Source organism: Colius striatus, chromosome 3 (genome assembly GCF_028858725.1).
Source record: "Colius striatus isolate bColStr4 chromosome 3, bColStr4.1.hap1, whole genome shotgun sequence".
Taxonomy (NCBI): Eukaryota; Metazoa; Chordata; class Aves; order Coliiformes; family Coliidae; genus Colius; species Colius striatus.
The window spans coordinates 75604151-75617381 of record NC_084761.1 but is presented as its reverse complement, the minus strand read 5'-3'; the positions used below and the strand labels follow the sequence as shown (position 1 = coordinate 75617381).

At 37.4% G+C, this 13231-nt stretch overlaps 1 protein-coding gene across 4 annotated transcripts in view; it reads left to right on the top strand.

Moving 5' to 3' along the window:
• C3H4orf19 (chromosome 3 C4orf19 homolog) overlaps positions 1 to 13231 on the top strand; it is a 42787-nt gene that overhangs the window by 19290 nt on the left and 10266 nt on the right. For all 4 annotated transcript variants that reach the window (XM_061994079.1, XM_061994078.1, XM_061994077.1 and 1 more), the window contains exon 3: positions 1601 to 1692. The gene's annotated coding sequence lies outside the window, so the exon portion shown is untranslated. The remainder of the gene's footprint in view (positions 1 to 1600; positions 1693 to 13231) is intronic.

The following is a 13231-nucleotide window of genomic DNA, read 5'->3' as shown; positions in this document are numbered from 1 at the left end:
AACAGGATTAAGATCTCTCCATTTGTCAGCTTGTTTTTACTACACAGGATATAATCTGTGCCATTTCAGTTGCTGATCAGGTTCTCCAGTCGGGGAGATTGGTCAAATGTTGAAGAATTGTTAAACAGCATTCACTTAAATGTTAACCTGAGATACCATGTACCAGTTATCTTCTTATGTTCTTTATGTTAGTGACAAGTTCAACATTTACAAAGAGCATAATGACAAGTTCCCAAAACTAGTGTATTGATAAATATATTAAAATTATACAAAAATTTTTTTATCAAAGAAAGATTGATAGAATGTGAGTATATTCCCTAAGTACCATTCATTAAGAAAATTGACTTTTAATTTCTCTTCCTCCTCAATTACCTCAGTAAACCAAGACAGATAGTCACCTACATTTTCACTTCTCCCCATCCCTGTAGAGCCTAAGGGAGAATCATGCAGTTGAAAGATTTTTTCTTCAGTCCAAATGTTCACAGAAAAAAATTAGGGTTTTCAAATTCAGCTTTGATTTCACAGAACTTCTCCCTTTCATGACCTTGCAACAGAATCTTCAAGGCTTTGTTTCCACTTCTAGCAAAGTCAATCATAGTCTTACTATCAACATGCAGTGGGCCTACATTTTATACAGTATCCCTCATACAAAACACATCTTAGTCTACCTTACACAAAGACCATATTAATAAAACCAATATGTAAACAATTATAGTGAAGCACCTGGGCAGAAACACAAAGAATACATTGAAATCAGAGATTTTTTCCACTGAAATTTGAATGAAGATGAAGAGTTGAACTGATCGAAAAGACCTTAAAAAAGCTACTGGACAATGGAGTTTGCAGCAGAGAAAGTATTCGAGTTATAAAGTACATTAAAGTACATGTTGTGAAGGGTTAAGGCTATTAGGGAAGGGAAGGAAACTGTGGAGGGATACAAAGCTCAAAATGAAATAAAACCAATGTTGATAGCTAAAAATTTCCCGAAATTGTTTGGGGTAGCAATACTTCTGATCAACAAAGGAATACAAGTAATATCTACAACCAACTGATCTTTAAATCAGCCTGGCAGACCAAGTCATGCATTCTGGAAAGAAGGGATTAAATCTTGTATTGTTTGAGTAAAACATATATTAGTTCACTTTTATCCTTAGGGTTAGGGAGGCTCTTATGAAAATTGTTGGTCCATTTCACACAATATCGCACAACAACAAAACTGTGTATGCTGCTTGAAAACTTCAGGGTGGAAGCTCTTAATAGAGCAGGGCAATAAATATATTGGAGCAACAACTGCCTAGTCTGCACATTCTGAGCAGAGAAAAGTACAACTTCCAAAAACAAAAAGTCAGAAGGGGATTAAACAACAGCACTAGAAGGTAAATATGGAGATAACTGCTCAGCATCCAAAAGGTTAAGTTTGTCCAGCACAAAACAAATTCAGGATCTGAAGCGTAATCATGACCTATGCCAAAGCAGGCTTAGGATATTGCATTTAGATTTTGACTATATGACTTGGAGACAGAATGTTTTTCAGCACCTAATGAAATGTAATATGCAAATAGGAGCTTCTGAGGCCCTAATTATTTTGTTTAAATTCCAGGTTATTTTGGAATGTGAAAACTACTTGCTGCTTGGATCCATGACAACCATGTAGATAACCATTCATTGCCTTTAATGATCTACACCAACATGGTAGGCCATATTCTAAAAATTTGGTCTCAGGTCACTTGTAGGTGTGTTGTGCAATAAATTGGGGTGACTGGGTGTTCTGTCTCAAAAAGAATAATACAAAAAGTATTAAACAACGTAAGGAAGCACGCTGTGGCAACATTCCTTGAATTAGGAACACTGTTTTACACATCAGACAAATATTAAGTTTCCCAGAATATCTCAAAAGGGATGTTGCTATGTAAAGATGATGGTAAAAAGGATATTTAATTAAAGTTGTCTGAGCATAGTTTGCAGGACTAAATGATGTTACCAACTATCACCACGCAGAAGAGGAAAAAGCTCTGTATACAATGTAAATGAGATATTTTTAACTTGAGTACAAATATAGAATGGCTTATGCCCAATCCTCTCTTACATAGAGAAAATGAACGATTTGTTCAATTGAAAGCCAGCTTCTACACATTTATTTCTTGAATATCCAGCATTTGAGACAGAGTTTTCAGCATTCTTTTTAACATTATAGGCAAAGAGTTTGACTAATATATTGCTTTTCCTTAGAGAAAAAACATTCTACTTTTGGGTCAAAAGCCACTCACATGCATCAGACAGAAATTTACAGTGAAATCAGTTATCATTTGACATGATATAATAGGTAAGCTTACAACTTATCAACAGCTATGACTCCATCAGCTCTCCATTTTTGCATTTTCAGTTTAAATCTCCAGTAAATGCTAAGAATATATTTCCTGGAAGATTTTAACAAACAAACCTTAATTATAAATTAAAAAAACATATAGCTTACCTACTACTTCAAAATTTGTTAAAACACACCAAAGCAATTCACGGGAGATAAGAATGCATTGTAAAATTTAGTTAAGCAGGCTACATCTTTCGTATTTGTTAAACAAAATCTGCGTCCTTTCAACATGGCAAAAGAGGCCATGGATTTTATTTTTCATTTTACTTTCACTGCACACATTAACGTTTAGGTCATGGCTTACACAAAACAAATAAGGACATCAAGACAGAATTACACTCTGAGTAAGATTAATAAGAGACTGAAACAAAAATTAAATCGAAGAATGTACTTGGTAATTAATAACAACAGCTACATCAAATAAGAATAGATTTAAGGTAAAAAGAGGCACAAGATGACCCCAGTAAAAGGTGGCATAAAAATAGGAATACATAGTGACTCATTCTTCATAAGCTTCATTATTTACTCCACTGAAAGTACTGATGGCACCTTTAATGATGCACAGAAACATTCTCAGCCCCTTGTAACAGTATAACAAGATTGAATAGAGCTATAAATCTCCAAAGTGCTGCACAGACATTAAGCTCCAAGAAGGATATGAAATGGCAGTGTACAAAACAAGCGACTTGCCGTAAGGCAACAGAGCAACACGTGAATGAAAGGTTCCCAGGTTCTCCTTAGCAACAAGGCACATCAGATTTCTGAGCCACTTCAATTTGCATGTAGTTTTCAGTCATATTTCAGATTTTTAATAGAAAACCTTCTGAATATCACCTCTGGGTCAGACACTATTCATTGTTGTCATCTTGACTCTGTAGTTGAAAAGCAACTGTCAAACTACCTACACAGCCAAGGATACTTTCAAACTTGAAAGCTAGCAGTGACATTTTTTGAGAAATTTTCAGAGTTTACCCATAAATTCTGAAAAAAAAATGATAACTGCAAGAAACATGTCTGCAAAAACAGCAACAGCAATGGCCATCCAATTGCCTTGTACTATCCCTCCTCAACCCTGTTACCCTTGGGTGCTGAGTTCATTAATTAAATAGCTTGGCTTAGGATTCTAGGAGAGTTCTGCTGCAAGACATCTCAAAGCCAGAGAAAACCCCTCTCCTACAAAAAAGCCTTGTGGGTTTCAAGTCTGGTGCAAGTACAACTTTATCTGGATTTGTGACATGTAAGCCGCACCGAGATTTTCTTTTTTAAGTTAATGTCACACAAGCAGAGAGATGCTGAGAATGAAAGCAAGCACATGGCTCCAATTCTAAAATCCACAGCAAACTATATTGCCTATTTTGCAAAAATGAACTTGAATTAGTGATTCATACTCATTACAGGTTTGTGTGCACACAGATATCCATACGGGCATATGTTCACACTCCACTAACTACCAGAAATACAGAAAATATTAATATTTTTAAAGGAGAAACAGCATTTGCATTGTTTCATTCTAATTCTGTCATGTCATAAATTTATCTATCTCTCTGCAAACTTTTAATAGTAAACATTTTACTGAATTTTCCACTTAGCCTGGAGCACACATATCTGAAATAAAAATAGCTTTACTGACACCTGGACTATTACAGGCAGAGGCATTTCTTAAGTTTAAAAGTTTGTTAAAATCTAAGGAGAAAGTTCTGACAAACATACAGTAAAGGTAAAGTGTTAGCTGATACTATAAGAAAAGGCAGCAAAGAAAAAAAAGAGAAATCCCATAATACTGCATATTTGAAAGTTTTCTAATGTTATTGCTGCTGTGTAAAGTATAAACACTTCACATGAGTTCTAATCCACTGTTGCAGGCAAGCTCATGCTCACTTTAAGCAGGTTAGCATTCCAGTTCAGCTCAAGGGGATGAGCATACTACTCAAGTGATTTGTTTGATCATTGTCTAAATTAAAAATTCACAATGGCATAAAGAAGAGCTTGTTGCATTTCCGCATTGTTTGCAGCAGACAGCTGGCATCTCAGAGCATCTTTCTTACTTGTCCAGGCACATGAAGAAATCACTTGCAAAGCATTGTTTTACTATTGCAGGATCAAGGCATTTAAACCAAACCTTTCAAGCAGTCGATGGAGTAAAATCTGAAAGGTAGGATTGTGGATATTTTTGGTCTCCTTGTGCAGGTTTAAAACTCACTGGCCATCCACTATTATACCCAGTACTTCAGCACTTCATAATAGAGAACATTACTGGATTATTTTTCTTTGTGGTACTCCATTGTATTTTCTAATGATGATGTTTTGCTGCTACAAGCACTGGTGACACAACAGGTTCTCAACTGTGCTTCTTTCCAAATACTAGTATTTCTGATGTAACAAATAAAAGTTTGCCAGTTTCTACTCTGAAGTTTAGAAAAATAATCTATAAAGAAGAAATGCAGGAATGCAAAGTTGACTTATTCTAAGTCAGTTAACATAGGTGGAAAATGACAGGAGAAAATGTGGAAATACAGGCCAATGGTATGGAAAAAACAAGCTAAGGCAAGGGAACAAAGAAAGAGGAGGATTTGGGGAAGGGAAACAAATTGGAAAATATTAAGATTGATTTGGTTGGAGAGGGAGAGCACACTGACTTCTAGCAGTTCTCTTAGAAAGAGCTGCAGGTTATTCCATCAAATGGCCAAATGCAATATCCTGACAATTTCAAGAAAGCTCCTTGATCCTTCTGTTGTTTGGGGTTTTTTTTACAGAAAAGAATTGTTGACTCATGCTAACTACTTATGGCTTTATCCAATTTTCTTTGTAATAAGAGAAGCTGATGTTCTCAGCAGTATACCATCATCACCACAATACTTGCCACTAGCAGTATTTTGTATTACATAAACAAACCAGAAGCATTTGAAATATTCAGGGCAAGACAATTTTTGGGGATAAAAAGTTGTAATAACACAGCTGAAATCACATACTCTACCTGGCCTTAATCCTGCCAAAATACATAAACACAAAGAACTCCAATAACTATTTAAAGATATCTCCATAGATATCCAAGCTTACTTTTAGAATATTGCTCTCAAGTAAAAATGCATGGTGTGCTTAAAGGATAAAGGCCTGCTAAACTCCAGTAGTGTTTCTTCATGCCCACTTCCAAAAACTCATCGAGGTGGGGATGGAGGGAAGAAACAAAGAAGCATTGAGCCCATGCACAAAGTTGATGGATAAACAAAAAGGAAAATTGTCAATGAACTACAATGCCAAAATTACGTAATTTAACCCTTTTAGTGTGTTAACAATTCATTGCTGTTTGCATAGGTTTTACTTCCTTATTTTAACCCACAAGAATTTCATTGCTTCTAAAACATGACATCTTCAACTTTTTTCCTTTCCCATCTTTTTATAGTCACAAACTTTTTCTCAGATCACTGAAAGATTTAAAGTCTTTCAAAGAGCATTTCTTAAAGGTTATGCTATCTATAGCCCTTCAAAATGTTACAGAAGGCCAATAAATTGTTTCTGGAATTTCATTGCTACACAAAACTCATGTGCAAATCCAAGAGGCAACATCTTCCAGCAGATGAAGGACCAACAAAAAGCTTGATGTCATAGTATGTGTGCTGCTATGCTGCAAGCTAGTGGCAGCTATGTGACAGTGTACACAGCACAGATACATAACATAGCTGAAAACCAGTTTGACTTCTTAAGTTTTTCCTCACAGATTAAATCCTGTGGCAGTAGGCTGCAGCCTTAATGCTCACTGTATGATATTTTCATTTTCCTCATGTCCCAAATAGAATTTCTCATCGATGTCAACGTCCATAAAACTGATACAATAAACATGAAACTATTTCATGAGGCTACAAAAATGGCCTTTACATGTATTCATGTTCTATATATAAATGTATATATTCAAGTTAAGAAACCATCCATATCTAGAAAATACTTCTATATTTAAGCAGGCTCATAGTCTTCAGCTGATTCTGCAAATGGAAGTCTACGGAAAAGTGACTTCTGAGTAAGAAGACAGAAAACAAGCAACTCCACAACCAGTTTTGCTGACATACGATATTCAAGTCAAAGGATTTGCTTGCTTTCCTGTCAGTATTGGGAAAAAAAAAAAAAAAACACAAAACTTAAAAAAAAAATAAGAAAGAAAAATCTCAAACTGTGCAGTTTCTGGCTAATTCAGACCCAGGGTAATAAACATTCTGAAAGGCAAATTGTCTTCATTTGCATTCTCCTGGTCAGCTTTGGTGAGAGTGCAGGAAACTAAGGCCACACCAGAGACAGCAGAGAATCTGCTTTGTATTCACATTGCCATGTGAATCCTGCATTGCTACAGGATCTTGGGGACTGCAATACCAGTTCAAACCAGTGACCTGAGTGACCAGTGATAATTGATATTCAGGTCATTACTTCAGCATGAAGTAGCACTCAACTGAAGTCCCACATGGGTATTGAGATCCCCCAGCTATGCCTTTTTAGGCACTTTAATTCATCAGTTTGCTAAGCAGCACCTCACACAGCCAGAAAGGAATATAGAAAAGTAAATCTGCCAAGGGCTGGATGCAACTGCAGACCTTGACATATTTTCTTCAAATGCATCTTTCTGACCTCAGCATCTGCCCTTCCTCAAAGTCAGCTAAAATTTCCATCTGATCTTTCACCAGGGACAGCTACATCTTTCAACTACTGCTATCTTTAACAGATACCTTTGACCTCTCAGCAACTGTTGAATTTTCTCAGTCCTCAAAATTTACCAAAGCAGATCAAGCAGCATGTTTCTGTCCTCTCTCTCTCCTCTTTAAGACCTGAATTTATTGAGTTCTGTAAAGTTATTAAGTCCTTTTTCTTTACCACATCTTTCATCTGAAGTTTGAAGTCTCACTTGTTCAGATACCTCTGTACACAGAACTAGAACCACCCATAAGGGAATTATCACAAGACCTTTAGATTTTCTCATTTCCTTGGTATTCTAAAGATAAGTCTGAGAGGTCTACTGGCTAGGAAAAAAAAAAAAAAAAGAAAAATAATCAGATTTTTAATTATATAGAATATTTATGCCAGGAGAAATGGTTCAACAATTGAAAAAAAAACCCCTCAAAAACAAGCATAAAGAGCAACAACATACATATAAACCCCTCAGTGATTCCAGGGAAATAGACTAGTCACAAAACAGTCAATGGAAAAACTCAAAAACTTTTTTTGAAGTAAACTGAAATGTCTCCATCGATGTCCATGTATGCTTGTTCCTCATGGATGTACCCAGTGGAAAAGGCTCATAGTCTTCAGGATGCTCAGACCAGGCCACTGAAAAGGGTTGAAATTATCAATGATCACTGAGGCAGGATAGAGCAGTTCAAACTGAGGTTACATCCCGCAGGTAATATGATGCAACTTCTTTATAAGCTACCTAATATTGTAAAATAAACACCAAAAAAATGGAACTTGAACATTTACAGCTTACATCAATTGCCATGCACTTGCTTTTTCAGCCAAAGAAGTTCTCTGTATGATATGGTCCTAACATTCCCTTGAGAAGTCCCTGAGGCATAAAAGCAATGACCCTTTGAAATCCATAACCAGGACTTCATTTGCTGTGTTTCCAAAGCTTTAGAGGAAAAAATGAGACAATTTTACCAATAGTAAGAGAAAACTGCTTGGACTGCCATGTATCTCTTCACGTTTAAGAGCTTTTTATGTATCTATATATAGATGCGTAAGACATCCAAGAAGAGGTACATTTCTAAATAACTAATGAAACCTACTTGTATATAGAAATAAAACCTTACAACCTAACTTGCCATGCCATCTCTTTATCACAAAGATTATGGCATAAAAATGACAAGCCACTTCCACTAGCTGAATCCAAGTTGTCCTGCAAGACTGGACAAATGAGGCAAGTAAGTCACGTTTTTCTTTTGAAAAGAATCACTGAATGACACACACGAAGCTTCCACTGTCCTCAGGGAGGAAAGTTACAAATCAGCTGCTAATGCTCAGTTTCTACCCACAACACTGCTCTGTCAGCAGGACCCAGATTCTCTGCAATGTAATGCCTAGCTAACAGAAAAAGAAGCTATCCATGTGGACAATCTGTCCTCAGACCTTATTCAAGCTTCCATTTCAGGAAGCACAGGCCAACCTATTATATATCACATAGATGTATATCATCCAGTCAGGACAGAACCTTTTAATTCAGGGAAATAGGTCATTTTTAAATGATTTCTTATTCCAGCTCCATTATTAATTACGTTCACACTAATACTTTTAGCATCCTGGTAGCATTTTGGTGGATTTTAAGCGCTCAAGCCTCCAAGTGAAATTCACTGCACTTTCAAGAACTTCACAAACACCACATTTCCACCCAGGTATCTAGCTAACTAAAGCTGTTTTAATGGATGTACCAGAGCTCCTACCACCTTGACCAGTCTTAGCAAAATATCTCCTGCCAAACTCATCTGGAAATTCTAAATAAGCAGACTATTTGTATTAGAATTCAGGAAAGGCTGTCCAGTAACAGCCATGATAGAAATGAGAGTATGAGCTAAGAGCAAGGATTTATAATCAAATATCCACATTCATCTATGCTGGGAGGAAGAAGACACTTCATCTGCATACTGAGCCCAATGTGCTGAGGGCTTATGAATCTCCTGCCGTAAGGCAAGATTATACTAAATTTCCTGTGGTCTGAAACCACATGGCATTGCTGGGTCTCCAGCAGGTGCATTAAGGTGCATTAAGCCCACATCTCACAGACTCAACCTAAAACACAGGAGCCACAGCAACTCACAGTCAAAACCACAGAGGAGGCAATGATACCTTTAGATAGTATTAGAAGGGTTAAGAGAATTCCCTCATAAATAAGGAGCCCTAGTTCAGTTTGACCCTCAGCCTCAAAGGCATGTCTCACAGCTATCCAACTCACATCCTTGATGGCATGCTGTGAAGAAGGCTGCTGAATCCTGCTAGTGGAAAGAGAGCTATTCCAGGCAAAGTGTAAGCAAAAGATCCTGTAAATTGCAGCCCTGTGGCAGCCCTCAGTCTCTGATTCTAGAAGTGTTTCTGTGGTAAGTGTTTTTAAAAAGACATTTGGCACAACCAAGGTTTTTCAGACCAAGGCCTGGAACCTATGAATCCATTCCTCAAAGTGCAAAGTCAGACAAGACTACAAAGAGACACATTCAAAAGAGAGAGAAGATTTCAGATATGGTTCCCCTTTGTTACATAAAATTTGGCTATAACTATTTTGAGGCTCCAGCTGTGCTCCCAAACACAGATCCTCACTTGAGCCTAGCCTAACACAATTACAGAATCATTTATAGTTTCCCTGCTGATTGCTTCTTTCACACGTACATGACCATCTGCTTATCATACCCATTTTTTGCCTTGTCACACATTTAAACCATGCATCCCTCAGAGAGGAGCGCCTTTCTATGTTTGCCTCAGCACAATATGTCCCTAAACATGAGTTTAGGTTTAGACCTCACCAGAGTACAAGCTATTATATTTTATGGGATTCACGATTTTAAAAGACAGGAAATATAAACTTCAGTAACTTAAAGACCAGACAGTGATGTAAATTTGGAAAGACCAGATGTAGGGCGTAAGCTTGGCTGAAAAGGAAGTGAGTGTTTTTATGCCACAAACTTTATTTGTTTTTCCTTTGAACAAACTGGCTAATGATTGTGAGAGTTTTACCCTTTGCCCTACTCTTCCTTTTAATCATAAAAAAATAAACCTAACATTTTGTATAGTAAATAATGAGGATAGGGAAAAGTTCTGTGACCTAGTGCTGTGAGTGATGAGGAACTAGTCAGAGAGAATGCATTTCCTTTTGAGTATCTTACAAACATTTAAAATCAATTGCAAAGAGCATAACAGGAAAACAGGAAACGTGAAGATCACCTCCAAGTTGTAGCCCATGTGCCCTCTAGGGCACTCTCTTGCAGTAATAAGGGTCTCACAAAAGGTCCACCTTCCCTGTGAGCTGGCCTTACCTTCTCAGAGGTGTTTATAAAACAGTCTACAGCTACCAGAGAGGTTACTAAGTGAAAGAAATAGTACACAAACGTCTTGAAAATAAAAATATTGGCAGAGTGGAAATAGGAAATCTATGATGAGAATAAAACACAAGACTTCATATACTGACTAATATCATCAGGAAGCTCCTAGGAGTAAGTGGAAGGTCTGGCTGACCTTACCAGTTTGGCAAGAAGGATATTTTGAGAGGAAACTAGCAGGACTTAACATAGCTATGCTTATTATTACATTTTTTTGGAAGATCAACTTAGGCAATAACCAGCAGTTACAACTCAAAACACCTTCTGTAAAGCTGACAGCATCTACTTTTCATTACCTTCCACCAGCACACCTGCAAACAAGTGCAAACAAGTGCAGGTGTGCTCAGGCTACGCTGGCAACATTCAAGCTTCCCTGCCTTGAGACCTGACCACATCTTCGTTTGTTACAAAACAACTGCATGAAAAAGCAAGGTGAAGGGGCAAGATGAGAGCAGAAATACCATTAGGATCTGATAAAAATACAGCTACATGTCTGGGGAGAGAGCAGCTGTAATGCAGTTTCTCACATAACTCAGATGCTCCCTCTGCCAGCTGAAGTATCTACATTGGCATGTAACAACTGGCAGGTATTACCATTGCCGAATATACCCATACACTATCTTGGTAGTGCAACTACAGATGTGAAAGATACTTAGCATGTATTTTTCTAATATCATCAGAATCAGGCTAAATCTGACATATTTTTCCACTCTTTTAAGTGAGAACACAAATGTAAGTATCCTGAATGCCAGAGTTGCATCTTGTCAGCTTGTATCTGCACATCCGCACTGGCAGGATGCTTTCCTCCAGTGTTGAGAAATGCCATAGGACACACCCACAATTAGAGGACATAATTGACTCCTGCACAGCAGATACACCTCTCAGCTAGAAGACTTCACTCTCTCTTGGAAGCTGTTCATGTATAATCCAAAGATATAATATGCAGTTTGTTCTACTTCATGTATGTAGTAATTAGCAATTGTTGACAGATAATGTTGTGATCCTGGGACAAAGAGCACAGTAAGTGCAAATTTTTGTCAATTATTTTTCCTGTAAACTTCCAAGATAAATGCTTAATACATGCATATATTCTCAGATATTGCTACACAGTTAGAGCATCATAATGTTTCTCCCACATGTTATTTGGTGAGTAGGCCATGGTTTAGTGATTAGCTGATGCTGTACTGATGGTTCATTGGTCAAGCATAGTGATCATTATTTGGGTGCTTTATATTAAGCCACTTTGCTCTGCAATCTCCTGAAAAGTGTAGGATTCACCTAATTAGAAACACCTCTTTTTCAGTATCACTTGCTTTGCTTTTGCCCTTACTATGACCACTCACATACCTTTGTTGTTTAAGGATTCTGTTATCCCGTGATGTATTACCTTGCTGAAGAAATACCATCTTATATCAGAACCACCTCCTTGGTAACAAAAGAACTACTAGAATACAAAGCATCAAAATTTATGAAGATATACCTGAATCAGTCCTATAAATTCCCAAATAACAAGCAACACATGCTTCTGATGCATGAGAACTTCCAGTTTTTAATACCTGCCCTAGCTAAAGCCACTTTTCTCCTTTGGAAAAAACTGTAAGTCTAAATCAGTTTCAAGGTTTTGTTGGGAAGAAGCATAAATTATAACCTACACATAAAACCAGCCCCACACTTCACACCTTGGATAGCATACAGAATATACCAAATTCTTCCCTCATTAAAACAAAGAGCCATTGTCTCTATATAATGCTAGTGTGTAATATCATCTAGAGATTTGATATTTCAGTCACAAAACCACAAAAAGAATCAGGCCGATGCCTTGAACAATGTACAACCTCCGGGCTCGATTTGGCCTGGTCGGGGAGAAAAAAAAGGAAAGAATCATCTTCTGGGTCAACTTCTCTTCACATTTAGCTGTACTAGAGACACATACAAACTATTTAGTGGGCAAGTAAGGCCTCAGTGGAGAAGTGGCTGGCGAACCTGTGCAGCTTCCCAGCTTTGTTTATAAAGCAAATAAAAAGACAGCAAGCAACACTAACCTTGGCTATAACCTTGTGCTGGCAGGATAGCATAAGGCTCTTTCTGTCAGACACTCTAACACTCCTTATTCCCAAATACAAAGTCTGCCTCCCACAAAACAGGAAAGTAAACCAAGCTGCACCAGGAAAAGCACTTGCACAGTTCCCTTTTCTTTCAGAGCAATGCAGACAGCAGGGGCTGCGCTATGATTCAAAGTCAATCTGCAGGTCATACTCCATCAGCAGAATGGCATAGACAAGTATCTGTTTAGGACTGGACTACAAAACAGTTGAAGCACAGAAATGACACTTCAAATAAAGTGTGAACAAAGAGACTGAAGTAAATTCAGCTACAGAAAAACAGACAGACAATAACAGACCACGAAGTTGAGATCTGCTGCCTATAAGGGAGCATATTATGATCAGCTTAGCTCATTTATTTTAGATTCTATGACAATTCAGCTGTTCCATGAAGCACTTGTAAAATAAATTTCCAGATTAAGATTCAGTCAGGAAAAATGAAAGCCGATAAATTTCAATCCAGTTTTAAGCACTGGTCTCAATGCAGAGTTACAGTCAGAATTATTGTCATACCGTTGCCTCTAACAAGTACGCCAAGACAAGAGTTACCAAATACTCTAGACACTCGATGAAAAGATCAGGTAATTTGTTTCAAAACACATTTACTTATCAGCAGTGGTAGTCTCCACAGAGCATTATAGAATTGGATTGGAAGGGATCTTGAAGGGTCATCTAGTCGACTCTCACTGCCCCTCTCAACA